This window comes from Macrotis lagotis, chromosome 2 (assembly GCF_037893015.1).
Source record: "Macrotis lagotis isolate mMagLag1 chromosome 2, bilby.v1.9.chrom.fasta, whole genome shotgun sequence".
In the NCBI taxonomy this organism is placed as follows: Eukaryota; Metazoa; Chordata; class Mammalia; order Peramelemorphia; family Peramelidae; genus Macrotis; species Macrotis lagotis.
The window spans coordinates 100,506,183-100,526,521 of NC_133659.1; the positions used below are offsets into that span (position 1 = coordinate 100,506,183).

The 20,339-nt window shown below is 41.4% G+C and overlaps 1 protein-coding gene across 5 annotated transcripts in view; it reads left to right on the forward strand.

Moving 5' to 3' along the window:
• The first annotated feature begins 364 nt into the window (after positions 1-364).
• The window catches only part of NAV1 (neuron navigator 1), a 351,815-nt gene continuing 331,840 nt past the window's right edge, over positions 365-20,339 (forward strand). For 4 of the 5 annotated variants that reach the window (XM_074222356.1, XM_074222354.1, XM_074222355.1 and 1 more), the window contains exon 1: positions 365-745. The gene's annotated coding sequence lies outside the window, so the exon portion shown is untranslated. The remainder of the gene's footprint in view (positions 746-20,339) is intronic. The other variant, XM_074222358.1, reaches the window with a different exon arrangement.

Below are 20,339 nucleotides of genomic sequence, written 5' to 3' on the forward strand. Positions count from 1 at the left end.
AGAGGATCAATGAGCCAAGGGAAGTCTCATTTGTGTAAAGGTTTTCTGCTCCGGCCGGGGAGGAACCTGAGACACACTACCAAAGAGTTGTTCTTTCTACTTCTGGGAGGGAGGAGAGATGGGGAGCTGGGGTGGGGGAGGGGTCCGGGGAGGGGCGTGGAGAAGGCAAGAAAGGGTTACTGGGAATAGCTTTCCAATGACAAAGTCTGGAAGGGACCCATGCCTCCGCCCCTCTGCGGGTTAAACTGGCACGGGGCGGGGGGTGGGGGGGATCCAAAGCAGAGAAGTCCCTTCCCTCCCTCCCTCCATCTCTCTATCTCCTCCCATCCCGGCTGTGGCCTGGCACACCCACCCCTCCCCTAAGCCAGCTGCATAAAGGACTGGCGTGTGCCTCAGGGGCAGCGGGTCACATGGCTCCACCTCCTCGCCGGGGGATCCCGGGGGACCGCACTTTGTTCAGGATGCTGCGGTACCCATTGTGGAGGCACAGCCCGCTGCTGGCTCGCTGAGGGGACTCGGGGAGGAAGAGGAGGAGGAGGAGAAGCAGGACCGGGGCGAGGGCAGGGCGCAGGCGGCCGCGGGTGGCCGCGCTTCGGCTCTGGCGGCCAGGGGGAGCCCCTGAACAAACTTTGGGAGGCGCGAGGGCGCGTCGTGGGGAGGCTCTGGCAGGGAACGAGATCTGCCTCTGGAAGATGGGCAGCTCCCACCGGCGCGTCTGAGCCGACCTGGACGGCAGACCCCCACGGTGAGTGACTCCGCCGTCCGGCTGAGCCCGGGAGCTCCCAAGCCCCAGCGCTTTGGTGGGGCCGGTGGCTGCCGCGAGGATGAGGGAGCTCCGACACTCGGGCCAGTGCTTGGGCAGAGGGAAGAGACTGGGTAGTGAGAAAAGGAAGGGGGAGGCTAGAGACGGACAGAGAGACACAGCGAGAGACAAGAAATAGAGAGACAAAGGGGCCGCCAGAGATGTTTAATGGAAGCGTAGAAAGCTAGAGGCATAAGCCCGACCTAGCAAACTCACTAGAGAGACTCTCATCACTTCTGAAAGCAATCAACTTCACGGCTGTATCTTTTCACCCCGGTTTGACACATGTATTAGTATTCTGAGTTTCGGTGAGGGCAGACACAAAATATAGGGAACTCCAGCTCCCACACTCTTGGCGCACTTCTCCTTGAAGACCCCAACTCACTGAACTCTTTCTAGCTTGCTAGTTGTGACAGAGGGGACAGAAAGAGTCAGAGAGCTAGGGCAGGTGACTTTGTAGGGTGTGTTAGAATCTGCCTCCTGTAAAGTCCCTGGGCTTGGGGCCAGGACTCATCCTCCATCCCCCAGCTTCTCTATAAGGGTTTCCTGGTCTTCACTCGCTTGCTTTTCTTTCTGGTACCAGCCCCCTTCCCCCCCCCCAAGTGTCTGCTGTCTGGGAGTAAAGGAAATTCTTGGGGAGTGGAGTTTATTAGAGGGTCATTCTAGAGACTTAGATCCTGGGAGGGAAAAGAGAGGCTTGGGTGGCCAAAAAAGAAAAAGCCAGCTAAGCCTCACATAGCAAATGGGAAAGGCAAGAATTTGGGGAAAGGAGGGAGATGATGACTCAATTTATCCAGCAAAGAGGGAACCTTGTTCCCCAGAACTGAATACAAGAACATCAGCTGGTGGGGAAAGCAGTCTGTGCTACGACATTCCCTGGCCTCAGCTGGCTGGCGTCCTAGGAATACGGGAATCAGCTCCATCTCCTTGCTGATGATATGTTGTTTATCTTACTTCCTGCTTCAATGATTGGAGATGCCATTGGCTTATTGGAACTTAATGCTGAGAATGACTTATACAAGACTGCTATACAAACAAGTGCTTTATTGGTATTTTCTTCTTTGGTCTTGTGTCTCAAGATGATCCCGCATTGAGGATCTCCCCTTCAGATTTCATTTGTGGTGGAATGGGCACCAAGGGATGCCTGATAGAGCTATCCTGATCGATCCCCAAATCGTGGAGTCCTGAGCAGAGGTCCTTGACTTCCCTTTGTCCAAGGTCCTAGGTGGGCAATGTTAAAGGGTTTTTAAACTGTCAAGTGTCTTGGTTTGGGTTAGGAAGTTGGTATTTGGGTCACTTCTATTGGGGAGGGGGGTTCCATCTGAATAGGAAGGCTCAGGAAAGCTGCCACAGTAGGATTGTATCCCTACCACCCCCAAAAGATGTGCCATGAAGTTGTATTTGTTTCTACAACTGGTTTCTAAGGGGAAATCTGATTGTTCAAGGCTTACTACCTCATTTTTAAATAATGCTTTATGGTTTAAAAAGGGCAGCTTGCCATAACAATCTTGGTAGTTAGTTGTTGTTATTATCACTGTTCTACAAATGAGGAAACTGAGGGTTAGAGAGACTAAGTGATTCACTAAGGTTCATAAGCTAGTAGAGTCTGAGGCAGGAGATGAACCTAGATTTTTTTTTTAGGGTTTTGCAAGGCAAACAGGGTTAAGTGGCTTGCCCAAGGCCACACAGCTAGGTAATTATTAAGTGTCTGAGACCAGATTTGAACCCAGGTACTCCTGATTCCAGGGCCGGTGCTTTATCCACTACGCCACCTAGCCGCCCCGAACCTAGATTTTTTTTATATTAAATCTAGAGCTCTGTTTTCTGTCTCACTCCCTCTGTCGTATTACTAACATTATAAGTAACTTGAAGGGTGCTATTTACATCTTGTTTTTAACCTTACACAAAAAGAGAATTGGGGAAGTTTCTTTCCCCAGATGAAGTTGGGAAGCCTTTGAGATCTTCATTTGCTTTTGTAGAGAGAAGCTCCTTACTTACTACTAATAACTTACTGAATGACCTTGGGTAAGTTACTTCCCCTTTCTAGACATCAGTTTCTGTGAGGTCCTTTCTAGCTCCTAAAACGTTCTGTCATCCTCAACCTCCATAATTCCTCATGCTCCCAACTCAAGAATTTAACCCAAGAGTGGACCCAAGAGTAGTTTTTGTGTTTGATTTTATTTTGTGAAACCTGACTTGAAGCAAGGCTTCAGATGGAGAAGGAAAACCACTTGGAGCCTGGCCAGCTTCAAACATTTTGGCATTATCTGGGTTCTGGGTTTCTCAGGCAGGGAATGGAGCCTCTTGGGGGAAACTGAAGTATTGTTTTTCCTTTTCTTGTCTAATCCTCCCCCACTCCCAAACCAGTAAGCCCACATCCTCTGGAGAAAGCCTCTGGGGTCTCCTTCAGTTCTGACTCAGAAGGAAAGGAACATATGAGCCTAAGGGGGTCTCCAGTCTGTATGTCTGAAAAATTCTCATACTCTCTTTCTCAGATTGTCTCTTTTTCTCTCCATCTCTGTCTGTTTCTTGCCCCCCCCATTCTCTCTCTCTCTCTCTCTCTCTCTCTCTCTCTCTCTCTCTCTCTCAGTCTCCATCTTCCCTCTCTAACTCACTCACTTGCTCACTATTTCCCTCACTGTCTCTCTCTATATATATTTAATGTATACATGTTAACACATTTCTGTTTTCCTCTTCTTCATTTGGTATGAAGTTTCTCCTTTAAAGTTCTATTTGAAGTGTTACAGTGATGAATGTTCTAAGCAATGATAACTAATACTTTGTTATGTCCCAAGTGCTGCTCATAGAAATCTCTGCAGATGTTACCTAGGAGCAAATGTTACTAACCAAGGGAGGAGCAGAAACCTAGCAAGGGATAAGAGCTGCAATCTTTCCAGAGAAGCTAACCACTCACCCCCACTCAGTGTCTCTGTATAGAAAGAACAGAGAGAACTCAAAAGTGGAGCAACACTTGGCAGTAGTACCATCTTTTCAGGCCTTTGTTTTTAGCTTGTCTTATCATAGAACAATAATTTAAAACATTGTCTTTCTTTTATTCTAGTGTATATATATATATATATGCACATACTTATGAATGACCTCCATATATATAGATATCATATATGTGCACATATATGATATACATATATATATATTTATAGCAATAGTAAATTCTAAAATGGTGTTTACCACAGGAACCAGACTCCCAAATCTAATCTGTTTCCTTGACCTACCAAGAAGGCTGACTCAGGCCTAGCTAGGACATTCCAGTTTCCTCTGAGGTGGCAGGGATTTTTGATACCCCGTTTCCTGTGTTTCCTGAGACATGAAAAGAAGCAGGATGACTGAATCTTGAGCCTCTCAGATAAACCAGTGAGGGTTGCTCCCTGACTTCTCACATGAATTCTTCCAAATTCATTTACTCTTATTTTAATATGAGGCAAGTCCCATCGAAGAAAATTTAAAGATATTAAATGCATCTGGCCTGGCACAAGCCCATCAATAACAAGATGTTTCCACTTCAAAGGACTCTGAGACTATGTATTGAAGCCTAACCCTCCAATGGTTCTTTCATTAGAGCTGTTTGTATCTGAAAAAGATAGGCCATTGGGAGGGTTAATGTGCCTTACTCAAGGCAAACCCCGCATCCCCAGGGAAGTCAGCATCCTAGATAGAATTCTCATTCCAGCGGGTTTGAAACTCTTGGTAGCGGATCCCTGATTTTCAGTCAATCAGTAGGACTAATGGTCAGGGGTCAGTCATTTTGATGATGTTTCCCTGGGGATCATTTACTAGGTATCTCTCAGTGTCTCTATTTTGCCTGCTGACCCCAAGTCTGATACACAGTGGGTTCCAGATGGTTCCATGGTTAGAGTGCTGGGTTCAGAAACAGGAAGTGCCAAGCTCAAATCTAGACACTCAGACACTTACTAGCTTGTGATCCTGGCAAGTCACTTAACCCCTTCTTGTCTCAGTTTTCTCATCTGTAAAATGGAGATCATAAAATGTTAGCTATTATCATTATTACCTATTGCATATTTAAGTAGGAAGTGATTGATGGCTAGAAAACAGTAGGAAATTATTTTGGCTATTATTCATTCCAATGACTATTTCTATTTTAATTACACCAAAAAAGATGAGAACTAGATTCATAATAACAATACTAATGATGCCAATACTATAACCAGTTAGCATTTATATATTGTTCTAAGGTTTAAAAAATATTATTCATAGGTTACATATCACTTTGAGTTTCTAAAATGTTTGCTTACGCTGTATCTCATTTGGCCCTCACTCATAATATTCCTGTGAGTTAGGTACTATGGGGATTATTGTTCTCACTTTATAGTTGAGCAAATTTAGGAAACTTGTCACCTTATTATTTTTTTTTTGGTCTTTGCCAGGCAATGGGGTTTAAGTGACTTGCCCAAAGTCACACAGCTAGATAATTTATTATGTGTCTAAGGTCAAATTTGAACTCAGGTCCTCCTGACTCCAGGGCCAGTGCTCTATCCACTGCACCACCAGTCATTCTTGTCATCTTATTTCAATGTGAACAGATGGGGCCACCAATCAACAGTGTGTAATTGAATTCAATTCAGAAGACATTTATCAAGAGGATCCTCTATGTAAGGCACTCTCTCCCAGGTTCTGGAGATTCAAAGACAATTAAAAAAAAACAAAAAAGACTCCCTTTCCTCAAGTAACATTCTACTGTTTGGTTACATGGATATGTGAAGTTTATATATGTATATATGTAAAAGTTCCCAAGGATTTAATGCTTTTAAAGTTTAAAGCAGCTCTAAAACTGATATATAGCATATTATATAATGTAAAAGAGAAAACAGTTACAATTTGGAAGGATTAGGGACCTTGTAGGATATTGCACTTGTGATAAGCCTAGATGCAAGCTAAAAAGAGACAAGAGGTGAGAAAGAGGAGGTGTGAGGGAACGGTAGTAGCACTACACAAAGATTCAAAGGTGAGTTATTGACGACTGCCTTGGGTTCCTAGCAAGTGCAGTTCCAGAAGTTCATGAAATGTCTGGAAAGATAGGTTGTACAATGAAAGGCTTTCATTGCCAGGCTTTGTCCTAGCAACAGTGAGGATCAACTGATGCTTCTAGATAAGGGAAGAGACTTTCCAACTTGTGCTTTAGAAAGCTATTTTGGCAGCTGAATGAGGGATGATAAGAGGAGGGGGTTCTAGAGAGGCAAGGGGGATGGGGCAAGTGACAGCTAAATGTGTTCTATCTATATTCCAGTAAGAACAGGCACTTGAAGTGAATGGGTGGCAGGTGAGGTAGAATTGAACTTCACCTGCTGTCCCCTCACTGCAAGTCCCTGGGTCTAGATCTAGGGTGTCATTGATATAAGGATATACTTCTACTGATGGGGGTAAGCATCTTTTCAATAACTCATCATCTTAGACAGTTGCTTAGAGAACTGAAAGATTAAGTAACTTGGAATACTAGACTTGCATGAAATAATGAAGAGTGAAATGAGAAGAAGCAAGAGAATGTTGTAAGCAAGAGAAATATTGTTCTATGACCAACTTTGAGCAAATAAGTATTATAAATATCCAAATTAGCTACAAATGACATATGAAGGAAGACACTATGTATCCAAAGTACTGATAAATAGAAGTATGTGTAGAATGATTTTATATATATATACACATTTGTGTCTAATGATAGCCTTTTCTAGGGTAGGGGGAAGGGAAGAAAAAAGAAACAAAAGAAAAAACTTTTACATGATAATTTTATTTTATATTTAAAAATCATGGCAAGTTGTAAATAATAGTTTTATAGCTCATGTACAATCATCTTTTTATATACTTTTACTTTTATTTTAATTTATATATCTAATATATTTATTTATTAACTTTATATATTTATATATTATACAAATTATGTTATTGAAATACTTTTTTTTATTCCATGAATTAAAAATAAAATAAATATTAACTTTTTTTTAAAGTAATTTGCTCAGGGTCACATACCTATTGAGCCAGAGGCAAGATCTGAACCCAGGTCTCTCTGACTCCAAGGCCAGTTATACCACAGCCATCTCTCTCTATGTCCCAAAGACAAATAATTTTGGTCTTGTTGATTTGTAGTAACCTGTACCTTTTCTCCCAGTTTATTATAATGAAGATAGATATAATAAAGGGTGGAAATACAAGGAGGAGAATTTTTCTTGAAAGAGCTGGGCCAAGTTGCCAACTGTTCCCTTTATGTCTCTACAATAAAACAGGGAAGACAGTTGATCCAAGACTCCTCTGTTTAGGCTAATGGAAGACCCCAAACCTCTGGCAGATGTCTGGCTTATATCTCCTTTGCTTTAATCCATCACTTTCCCCCTGTTCTCTCCAAAGTTCTGGAATTTAAGGAATAACTTCTCTACCCTCTCCTTAGTAGCTTCCTATAGCTAGATGTTAAGACCTGCTGTCAGGCACCTCCCCCTTCCCCTTTTCTGGATTTCCTCTGCCTTAGTAAGTAGCTCTGCATGTGTCTGCATAGCTAGCACTCTCTCTCCCTCTCCCTCCCTCCTCTTTTTCTCTGCCTGTCTCTCTGTCTCTCCCTCCCTCCTTTACTCTCTCTCTCTCTCTGACTCTCTCTGTCTCTCTGTTTCTCAGTCTCTCTCTCTCTCTCTCTCTCTCTCTCTCTCTCTCTCTGTGTGTGTGTGTGTGTGTGTGTGTGTGTCTGTCTGTCTCTCCCTATGTCTCTCTCTCTGTGTCTCTGTCTCTTTCTCTGTCGCTGTCTGTCGCTGTGTCTATTTCTCTGTCTCTCTGTCTCTGTGTCTCTCTCTATCTCTCTGTCTCTATCTCTGTGTGTCTCTGTCTCTCCCTATCTCTCTCTCTGTCTCTCTGTCTCTCTGTTTCTCAGTCTCTCTCTGTGTGTGTGTGTGTGTCTGTCTCTCCCTATGTCTCTCTCTCTCTGTGTCTCTGTCTCTTTCTCTGTCGCTGTCTGTTGCTGTGTCTATTTCTCTGTCTCTCTGTCTCTGTGTCTCTCTGTGTCTCTGTGTCTCTCTCTATCTCTGTCTCTGTGTGTATCTCTGTCTCTCCCTATCTCTCTCTCTCCCTGTCTCTCTGTCTCTCTCTCTCTCTCTCTCTCTCTCTCTCTCTCTCTCTCTCTCTCTCTCTCTCTCTCTCTCTCTCTCTCCCCCACCCCCATAATCTTCACAAAACACTTAGCTGTCCCAGGAGAGAAGGAAGACTTAGTGAAACTGGGAGTACATAAACAGCCAGCTCTGATGCTAATGGGGTCTGGATTGCTGCTCCCCCTGCTGCCGGATGGCAGCCTGAACAGCAGAAGCCTCCCAATTCCCTCTATTCAGGGTCCCTTTCCACCAGGGCTTACCTGTGACCCCTAAGGCAATATTGTTGAAGAACCCCCCCAGAGGTTTGGCCCAAAAAGATCTTGTTTGTGACATGAAAACACAAAAATCACTTGGGGGTTTTCTAATATTCTCCTTTACCCTGATATTTCTTCCAAATGGAAGCATTTCAAGAAAAATTAAACAAGTCTTTCATTTGTGACTCCTGTTATTTTTCACACAATTAAGTTACTATTAAATGGCAGGGAAATCTATTTTAGGTCCCTTTTGTTTATTTCATGTACTAGAACTTCCTGACCTGGATAACTTTCCAGGCTTATACTATCTATCCATGACTCCCCATCACATGATCTTCGGCCAACTAAACTGACCTATTCTCATGTAGTTTTCCATTTCCCAACTCTGGACCTTTGCATGGGCTCCAATTCACTCCCATTTTGACATCTGAGTTTTAGAATCCCTACCTTCCATCAGAGCTGAGTTTGTATCCTGTCTCCTAATGGAGGTCCTTCCTGAAACCCCCCCAAGTGATAAAGCCACCCCTCAAATTAACCTTGTATTTATTATACCTATAATTGTATGTGCTGTCTCTTCTGACAGAATGAAAGCTCCTTATGGGCAGAGACTTTTTCATTTTCTATCATTCTATCTCCAGTAATTGGTACAAAGTAAACACAATAAATGATGATCAATTGTTAACAGCTAGTGGATCCAGTGTTTAGGGGCATTACTTTTACAACATGCCAACACATCTTATCTATTCATTTGTTCTATCTTTACGAAGAGTTTGCCTTCCCATACATACGCCCTTCTTGGAGCCCCATGAGTCTCATTGCCACCCGTTTATGCTCAGCTTCCCTATTTTTTCATGCATGAAATCTCAATAATGGATTAGTTAACACCACATTAAGCTCTGAGTCATCTCCCTACTTCCCTTCAGTAACTAGAAAGGCCACTCTAGGGTCTTTCAGAGTGACGAAAGAATAGGAAGGATGGGGGTATACAAGAGAGAGATTTGCAGTCTTACATCTCTAATCATTTTCCAATTGAAACAAAGACCTCTGCTTTGGGCTGGGGCTGACCTGATATATAGAGAGGAAGGACCTCTTAGAAAGTTCAAAATGGAAGCACAGAAAGGATACTTATCTGGATGATGATTCTGTCTCACTGAGGAAAGGATCATAAGTTACAGATCATAAATCATAGATAAAAGCTGGAAAGGATTTTTTAATTGATATTTTATTTTTCCAAATACATGTTATGAAAGTTCTTCAACATTTATCCATATGCCTATGTATATTTTTAAGTTACAGAATTTCCTTCCACCCTCCCTTCCTACCCCTTTCCCCTCAGCCACGAACAGTCAAGTTAATATTGTACATACACATTTGTGTTAAACATATTAGTTATTTTTGGTATAAGGAATTAGGATTAAGGGAAAGAAATACATGAGATATTTTTTAAAAAGTGAATGTAGTGTTCATCAGATTCTGAAGGGACTTGCCGAAGGTCATGCAATTAGCTAATAGGTGGAAGGTGTTCACATGGACTATTTGTGTCCAACCTGTGGTAGAGCATTCCAAGCTTGAATTGATCTAATCAGCCACAGTCAGGCACACTGTAATTTCTCTTAAGCATAGTGATGTCATTTTGGTCTTCTTCAATAATGAAGGACAAAAACCATACAAGTGTCTAAGGACAAATTTGAACTCAGGTCGTTCTGGCTCCAGGTTTAGCACTCATCCACTGGGTCACCTGACTTATTCTAGGTAGTAAACATCAGAGGTAGAGATTGAATTTAATTCTTCCTTAAACCAAGACTGTCTTCCTAATCTCCCAATTGTAACATGTTCTATTTTTTCCCACAACTGATGTTTGTAGCTGAGGTCTATGAATTGGTTTTTTAAAATTGAATAGCTGTATCATCAATATAAATGGTTCTCAAAATTCTATATATCTTTTTATCTATGTATTATTACATATTATTGATTATTATATATTATTACATCTAAATATTATTTTATTCATTTTAAAACCTTACTCTGAGAAGTGGCCCATGGCGGGGGGTCATGACTCAAAGAAGGCTAAGAACCCCTTGCTTCAGGCACTCTGCCTAAATAGTAGAAACCAAAGAATACTCGTTATTGATTTATTGAAGCTTTCTGCTGCTTAGTCATCTGCTTTAGGCTGAAGATGAGTCAAGAAGAAGTCAAGGCTGTTTCTCACCTGCATTTGGTCTCTATCATTCTAAATTTTCTTGGTTAACTCAGGCCCCTTGCTACGTACAACTGGACCCTACAATGTTTGTGAATATCCCGTCTTTCCTCAAACCTGGCTCAGTCTTGCTCAAACATTCATTCCTCTTGACAATATGATTACCATGGCCCTTTCTGGGTCAGGAAGAGGGGCCCATCCAGAGTTGGCAAAAGGAGCAGGAGTGTCAAGCCAGGCTGTAAGTACCCATGAGAAGCCAGCTGCTTAGCCATCTGCACACTGGACTCTAGAATAGGCTAATCATATTGGCATCATCAGGAAGTGGGGGCACTTCCTGAGCAGCCCTCTACCCCAAGAGCCACAAGCAGGAAGGGACACATGCAGCAGCAAACCAAGAAGGGAGAATGTACCTTGTTTGGGGAAAAGATGAGCAGAGGCAATATCTACTCTGAAATATATGGTCACATCCTGGACTCCTCAGGCTACCAGATTGCAAGTCTCTGGGGGCAGTGGGGGGATGGGGAGACAGGCTGGGGCTTTGTTTAGCACATCCCATCTATTGTCCCTTCTGGCCTGCTTTTCTAGGGCATTATAAATAGTACTGGATGCAGCAGGAAAATTCACAGATGTGACAGGGGAAAGGGATGGGGTGGGTAGGGAGAGAGGATGCTGGAAAGTGAGAGATTTGGAATGATCAAAGAGAAACCTATGGTCCTGAGATACAGTACAAACTGTAGCTATCGCCGCGGTAATGGATCATTGGAGAAGTGCCCAGTCCAAGAGAAGTTCTAGAGAATGCCTCAGACTCAGGGGCCAAACATCAGACAGATGATGAAACCGGAAAGATTGCTTGCTAGATGTCAGACCTAAATTGACTGCTCCTCTCTCTAATGTATGCATGTCTCTTTGCTCAGCTCAGAGACAGACCTGGACAATGCCAGACCTGTACTGACACCCTGCATCACAGGCTCCCTAAATCTTGGTCCCCTTCTTAGAATTCCATCTAAAACATCTCAGCTTGTGTAATGTGCCTGGAGGCAGCCCTCACATCAACTGGGAGTCCTGGTCATAAGAACTAAATCCAATGGATGGCCCTCTTACCAAAGCAGACTACATGGAGGGAACCCAAAGGACTCTATTCTATTTCCTCTGGCTGTTCCCCCTTTCTCCAATCAACAAATATTTAGTGTCTATTTTCAGCCAGACTCTGGGCCAGACTCTGGAGAGGCAAAGAGAAAAATGACAAAAGCTTCTGCCTCCAAAAAGGTCATAGGCTATCCAGGTCCTGAATATCATTAACATTTGAAAGGTTTTCAGTTAGAATCTATGAGGCCTTCACACTACAGGAATAGAGAGAACCTCTCCCTAGTCTTGGGAATCTTCTCAGCCTTCTTGATTTTTTTCTTCTCAAGGTTCTCAGATGCTGAGTTCCTTGGCTGAACTTCTAAAAAGATCCACTAAACTGAATGTAGGAACCTTGCAGACCATCTTGTCTGTTATTAAGAGACAGGATTCAGGCTTAGCTTTTCTGAGTATAGAGGGTTCTTTCCACTGGACAACCAAGCATTAGCTCTCCTGGATAGTATTTAATTAGATAGTACTTTGAGTTTTGCCAGGCTCTTTACATATGCTATCTTATTTGATTCTCACAACAATTCTGTGAAGTAGGTGCTGCCATTATCACCTTTTAAAAGATGAAAAAACTGAGGTGGAGAGAGGTCAAGTGACTTGTCCCACAGTCGCACAGTGTGTGTAACCAAGGCAGGATTTGAATTCAGGTGTTCCTAACCCATTTTATGCACAGCTGCCTGCTGGTAGTGTTGGGAACCTTTGGATAATCTGTATCCTAGTCTTTGCTGCTTCATCCTAGAGGCCACAGCACCGTTTTTCCCCTGAGACTACTGGATACTTAGCATCATGAATTGTCATAGTTAAAACGGACCTTAGAGATGCTTTATCAACTGCCTCATTCTAGAAATAAGGAAACTGAAAAGTCAAGTGCGAAGTCACATGCAGTTGTGCCAAAATTTGAAGCAGAAATGTCTCTGTCATTTATCTCCATCTTTACTTTAGGCAAGTTACTTCCTCTATCTTGGTGTCAGATTCTTAATTTATAAAGGATTAGATGGTCTACAAGATCCCTTTCTAGGTCTAAACCCTATATGGCCTTTCTAAGGCCACACAATGAGTAGGTTATTGGAACCCAGTCTAAGCTGGGTCTGAACTACTGTCTAGTTCTCCTCCATCATGCCTCCTTCAACCTCCTGCAGCAGTGGGCAGCTGTACTATTTGGAGAAAAGGTCACTGGTTCCCCTGCAGAACTGAAACTTGTTCTCAGGCATAATCTGAGCTGGCACAGCAGGTCCTTCTGCAATTCTGGGTGACCAACTCAGAAGAGTAATCCTGAGTTGAGTACAAGAAGCTAACTCAACTTGTGACCAAGATGGGAGGGGCAGAGTTTTTATTTCTGATGTTTGATTATCTAAAGCCAGAGGAATAGATTGTTGTGGAATAATGGTGCTTTGCCCCATATGCTCACATCTGGCTGAGTTTCCTCTCAAGAACCATCACTATCTCTATATCTTGCTTCATATCCCAGACCAATATATGTTGCAGTCATCCCAAGGTCAACAATCTTCCCTCTCAAATGGAAGACAGATTGGTCCTCTGATTTACAAAACTGGGAGAAGGTCAGCCTTGGGTAAGATATGCTGTAAGGGGGCAACTAGGTGATGTAGTGCATAGAGCCCTGACTTTGGGGTCAGGAGAATGGAAGTTTGAATCTGGCCCCAGACACCTGATTCTTATTAGCTGTGTGGCCTTGGGCAAGTCACTTAACCCTGAATGCCTTGCATTCAGGACCATCTCAATTCATCCTGATCCACATCTGGCCACTGGACCCAGATGGCTCTGGAGGAGACAGTGAGGTTGGTTAACTTAACACAATACCCCACCTCACTCAAATCCAGTTCATGTGCTTGTCATAGCATCAGCTCCCTGATGTCTTCTTCAAAAATAAAGGACAAACATTATTATTATTATTATTATTATTAATATTGTAAGTGCAGAATCCTGAGATAGTAGCCTTTTCCTAGAGCCTATTCTGTCTCCCACCTCTGCAGGAGAGGTCAAATATCCTGCTCTTCACATGCAATAAAATGTTTGGATTTTCCTTGGCTCTACTGCCCCATGTGAAAAATTTCTAGTTCTAGCTCTGTTGAAAGATGATGAAGAAAGTGTTCACATTCAAAGATATGGGGCAGAACTTCAAGGGCATTCATCTTCTGTCATGGTGAATTGAGACAAGTCATTTGTATTGTATTCTTCAAAGGGAAACTTGGCAATGAATGATCATTGTCATCATCATACAGGCAGCCTTTCTGACACAATACAGTACAGATATATTAGGTGCAAAGTGTATGGAGACCCAAGATAAGAACTGAAGTGATAAATTCCCTTATCAAATAGAGTCTGGATGGCCACTGAATAGCAAGGTTTAAATAACACATAATTCCTGTTCTCCTGAAGCATTTATCCTCCTAGGGAATCAAGACACTGACATGGATTTCTGTGAGCTCCTTGGAAGTAGGCATTATTTCACTGACTGCACTTCTGCCCCCAACATCTAACATACAGTAGGAACTCAATGCCTGTTAATTGATTAAAGCACAATATGAACCTCTTCATTCATGCAGTGTAAATTATGCTGACAGAATCTCTTCCTGGTATGAACTTAATGTTTATAACAGATAACACTAACATGAATAGACATGGAACATAATTATAAATAGTTGAATAATAAACAGTGAATAGAGGTTGAAATAAACAAGGTTAACAATTTAAATAGTATATGAATGAATGAGTGAATAAAAAGCATTACTAAGCACTCACAATTTGCCAGACACTGATCTATGGGGAAGAAAAAATATAAGTGGTAGCTCCCTATAGGATACAGGCCATCTCCAGTCATTCTGATTCATATCTGACTACTGGATCTTAGATAGCTCTGAAGGAGAAAGTGAGGCTGGTGACTTAGCACAGCCCCCTCTCACTCAAATCCAATTCATGTGCTTGCCATGGCATCATCTCCCTCATGTCATGGTCTTCTTTGAGAAGGAAGGACAAAAAAACATTATTTAGAATAATAGTGGTATAAGTATAAGGAGAAATTGCAGAGAGAGCAGGGAAAGTGAGAGGTTTTCTGAAGTTTCATATTGGATAGAATAATAATAATAATAATTATAGCTAATATTTATACAAGGTACCCCCGTAGTCTTAGTGCATTTTAAGTTTTTTAAATGCTGGCTAAGCCCAAAGACTTTTGGGACATCTTGTATCATGCCTCAAGGTTTGCAAAATCATATTTATACTGGAGGAGGTTGAGAAAGTCTTCAGTTTCCTTCTTTCCCATCAGCCTGAGAAGCAGGAAGAGGAGGATTTCAGGAGCATCTGGAATAATGTGAAAGATACCCTAGAAACAAACTATTCCAGGTGCATAGCCCAGACTACAGGAAAGCATAGAGGTAGGAAGTGAGAGGATCTTCCAGAGGGGTGCTGAGCACATTTACCTGAAATTACTAAAGGAAGCAGTAAGTTCACTTGGGTTAAAAAAATCAATTACCCAAGTACAGAATGATGAAAATTGAATTCCTTTGTTTTTTAAAGCCTCTCTCAACCTGAGACCAAGCTACTTTCCCCATTTTCCTATACATTGTTCTCCTTCCTATACTCAGTAGTTCAGCCAAACTGGTCTCCTTGCTATTGTCTGCATTTCATATATGACTTCCATTGTCCATCTCCATGTTTTTGTACTGAATGTCCCCATGCCTGGAATGCACCCTCCTAAACTCTTATCTCTTAGAATCCCTGGTTTCCTTTAAAATTCTATTCCAGTAACACTTTCACCATACTCCTTCTCGATCTGTCTCTCCACCTTCTAGTGCTTTTTGGTGTTGTTGAGTTGTTGTTTGAGTCTCCATGAGTCCATTAGAATTTTTCTTGGCAAAGGTGCTGGAGTGGTTTATCATTTTATTTTCCAGCTCATTTTCCAGATGAAGAAACTGAGGCAGACAGGATTAATTGACTTACTCAGGGTCATACAGCTAGTAAGTGTCTTAAAGTGGATTTGAATTTAGTTCTTCTTGATCCCAGGACCAGCACTCTATCCACAGCACCACCTAGTTCACTTTTTAGCTGGTGTCTTTCCCCTCTACAATGAACTCATATCTATTTTGTATATTCTTTTATGTATGTCACATGATCGTATACATATGTCATGTCATGTGTCAAATATCATATACATGTCATCTTTTTGACAGAATGCACATTCCCTGTGGCAACCATTATTTCATTTCTTTTTTTATTTTGTACACCCAACACTTAGTGCAGCAGGAGCAGAGTTAGAGTTTGGCTACTTAGTGCTTAGACATCAAGGCAGCATGACATGTAGAGCTGGTAAACTCGAAGCTTCAAGACTCCTGAGTGAGGTCCAAACTGGATTAAAACTAGATTTTTTAGTTGGGAAAAGCTTAACAAAACTAAATAAAAACATAGACAACATGAGGTTCATTTGTGATTTTCCAAGTCAATATTGTCAACTGGTCTGGAACCAGCCTCTGACCTGTGAGTGGCTAGAGCTGTCTCTAGACCAGAAGCAGGAGAGTCAGGGCACAAACAGAACTTTAATTCATTTCAAAGTGAAGAAAATGGCCTACCAGCAAGGATACATATGTCAGAGCCCCCAACCGTAATGGGAAGGATCCAATGCAATATGGGGATATCTCAATAATTAGACCAATAGCTATGTAGTGTACCATAGTCCTGGCAATGATGGGTAATAGTAACAATGGAACAGGCTTGATTCATGGCAGGATTTCATGCTTGTTCAAGTTCAGAGAACACTTGAAGACTGGTAGGAAACTATTCTGGGATTTTGCTGGGACTGAGATCAGCCAGAGGGTGAGTACAATGGATTGTTGCTATGCCAAACACAGGGCACAACCTACTTGCCAGGCCTTAGCCCTAGGGAATAGTGTGTCCATCTTGGCAACATGCTGACATCACTGATAGAATAGAAAGTGGGTTTCTAGAGGCAAGAAGGCATGGGTTCAAGTCTTTCCTCTAACTTTTACTGACTCTCTGATCTCAGGCAATTCACTTTTCCTCTCAATGCATCTTCCTAAATTATAATATATATATATATATATATAAATTATAGATTAGTTGCAGTTCTATATTGATGGATGGAGTATTCATATTGGGAGTACCCTACACAAATGAAATCATAGGTCCAGACTAAAAGAAGTTTCTGGAATGAGGGAAGAACTAATTTCATTATACTTTGAGAGCAGCCAGGATAGGGAGTTGATGGGAAAAAATGTCATATAAAGATGAGTTGAAAGAATTGGGGATGTTTAGCTTAAAAAAAGAGAAGACAGTGGGAAAATAATAATTATCTCAACATATTTAGTTTTCAGATGAAAAAGACAATAGATTTGTTTTCCTTTACCTCTTGGGACAAAACTAGGACTGATAGATGAGACAGCTATCTTCTCAATATAATGAAAAACCTAATGCAAAGTTTCCACCAAAAAAAAAAAGTGTCCAAAAATGATGTGGGTTCATTTTTTTCAAGGGATAATAACTTCCCTTTTTCAAATGGAGACTGGATGACCACTTGTGAAAGGAATTCCTTTTTTTATTCATATTGAACTAGATGGTCTGGGAGATCTCTTCAAAATGGAATTCAATGAAATGAGAAGAGATGATTTAGCTGAAGTAGCCTGGGTTATCTTGATAAAAGTCTTTAAAACCATGGTTCAGGATTAGATCTGTGACCCAACAGAATGAGGCTAGTAGTGGGGCCAGAGTGTTTTCGCAGATTTTAAAAACAAATACGTTCATATGTAGGGTCAGTGCTAGAGGCAAAGACTGATAACCAGAGACTACCAGAGCCTGGAGAACTAAGGGATCAAAAGAAAAGCATAGATAGAACTGCTTTTGTGAACCATCTTACTAGCAAATATAGAATAGTAGAAGGAGATCTGGATTTAGGATAAGAAGACCGTGATTGTCCATTCTTCTAAAAATAGAGTAGCTAATAACTTTTCTTCAAAAGGTGGAGGAACTAACATGAGGAAATTAAATTATAGATATGATTTTCACTAACAGGGAGTTGCTGGTGATGGGACGGAAATGGCAGGAAAATTGTGGGAAGTGACCACTCCTTTATAGAGTTTGTGATGGAGAGGAAAGCTAGGAATAGTTTGTCATGTATTCTCTATTTGGGGACTGCAGATTTCAAAAGGTTCAGAGGAAGGATGGGTACCTTCCCATAGACTAAAATTATATACAATGATTGGGGGCTTGAGAAACTCAAGAATGAAATTCGGACAACATAAACAAAAATTATTGCACAGAAGAGGAATGCAAGAATTATCTGAAAGATTGATTTAAATGCACAGAGGAATTTATCAATCAATTTTGACTTTTAAAAATAAGAAGATATATTCAGACTTTGGAAGTTAGGGAAGGTTACAGAAAATTAATATAAAAATGAAAATGTTCTTATAAGCCTGTGAGAAGTGTAGTTGAAACTCATTAAATAGTAATAGTAACTAAATTTTGGAAAAAGACAAAAGGGGACTTTTACTATGTTGGGGGAAAGAATGCCATAGTGTCTTGGGGTCAAAGGGGACAATAATGATTGACAACAGAGAAGGGACTGACAAGAGAGAAAAAGCAGAGCTGCCCATTTCTTATTTTTCTTCGATTTTCTCTGTCAAGGAGAATGACATATGGACTACCCCCTTTTCTGACACTGCCACCACCCGGATGCAAGCCCTCATCACTTCATATCTAGACAACACAAAAGTTTGCTGGATTATAGCTATGGTTTACCTAGATTATAGCAAAGTATTTGCTAAAGCCTCTTTGCTGTTTTTTTGTGGAAGAGATAGCTATGGGCTAGTTAGATGAACTGTGTGATGGTTAAATGGCTAGACCCTCAGAGTAGTCCAGTTCAGTGTCGGTTTGAAAAGACTTCTCCAGGGGATTGCCCCAGGGATGTGTGCTTAGCTCTGTACTATTTAACAATTTTATCAGTGATATCAGTGCCACTGTCAGCAATTATAAAGCCATAGATGGTGGATTCATCAAATATATAAACTAGACAAATATGGGGGCAGCTAAATATTAAAAAAACTAGAACACTGGGCTGAAAAAAAACCTAATAAAATGGAATTGACTTATTTGGATAGAGTTGGATGCCTCTATCCACTATCACTTAGGGTTAAGTGATTTGCCTAGGGTCTGAGACCAGATTTGAAATCCTGACTCCAGGGCTGTTACTCTATCCACTGTACCACCTAACTTGCCCCTAAAGTAGAATTAAATACAGATAAGTCTTATACCTGGGACCAAAACATCAACTTCACGAGTACAAGGTATGAGGAGGCATTGTTAGATAGCAATTTCTCTGAAAAAGATCTGGGGATTTTAGTGGAATACAAGCTTGATATGAGTCAGCTATGTGAAATGGTAGCTGATGTAGATCATGTGACCTTGGATTTCATGAAGATATACACAATTTCTAGGAATAAGGAGGCTATAGCCCTACTGTGCTCTGCTAAGTCTCCACAGTATCACTTTCTCCTTCAACGTCATCTGGGACTAATGGCCAAATATGAATCAGGACTGAAGATGGTCCTGGATGCGAGGCAATCAGGGTTAAGAGACTTATCCAAGGTCACACAGCTAGTAAGTGGCAAGTGTCTGAGACCATATTTGAATTCCTGTCCTCCTGGCTCCAAGACCGGAACTCTATCCACTGTGCCACCTATCTGCCCTTCAGACCAAATGTAGCCTGTATTCCATTCTGGATACCACTTCTTAGAAAGAACATAGACAAGTTGGAGAGCATCCAGAGAAAGGCTTCTAGAATATTGATTGTTTTGGATCTGTGCCATTTAAGAATCAGTTGAAGGAACTAAGGGTATTTGACAAGTATAAAAGAAAACTCAGAGGAAACATGATAGCTTATGTTCAATGACAGTATTTGAAGAACTATCCTGTAGAACAGGGATTAGACTTGTTCTGTTTGGCCCCAGAGGGCATAAGCAGGAACAATGAGTGGAAATCACCAGGAGGCAAATTTAGGCTTGAGGTCAGGAAAAACTTCCTAAAGATGGGAGCTACCCATAAATACAATAGGCTAACTGGGACGACAGCATGTCTCCTTGACAGTACAGTTCTTTAGGAATCCTGATAGATATTTGTTGAGCATGTTGTTGTGAAACCTGCTGAGGGCCTTTCCAACTTTAAAATTTTTCTTGGTTGGTTCTGGTTCCATCAAGAACTTAGTCACAGGATATTGGTCAAGTCACTATGACCTCTCAGAGCTTTAGGTTTTTTTTTTAACTACAGTTATCTTCCTTGGATTATTGTGGAAATAAAATGGAAAAAATCAATGAGAAAGTTCTCTTCAAAATTTTGCCCCTATGCTTCACTATTAATCATTCAATCAACAAAACATTTACTGAAGAAGGCTATGGAAAATACAAAACTATATGTTACAGTTCCTATCCTTGAGTGCTTTATGATCTGTATGGAGAAGGGAGATCTAAGCATGCAGAATGTCAAATACCAGCACAAATGGTGTCATTAAGGTGATAATCCTGATTGCTTAGAGACTGAAAATTGCAGACAGTAGAAACCTGAATTGCAATCCTGACTTTGACACAAAGTACCTGTGTTCTGTCAGGCAAATCAGTGCATTCCTCTTACCCTCTGTTTCATCCTCTTCAAAATGAAATAGGCTATTATCCTCGAAACTGGAAGGGACTTTTGAATTCATATAGTTTGACCACCTCACTTTTTCAAAGAAGAAATCAAAGCTCAGAAAAGTGAAATGACTCCACCTCTTGGCCTTGCTAACTTCCTTCAAGACTCATATAAACCGATCTTCTGCAGATCTTTCCCAGTGCCCC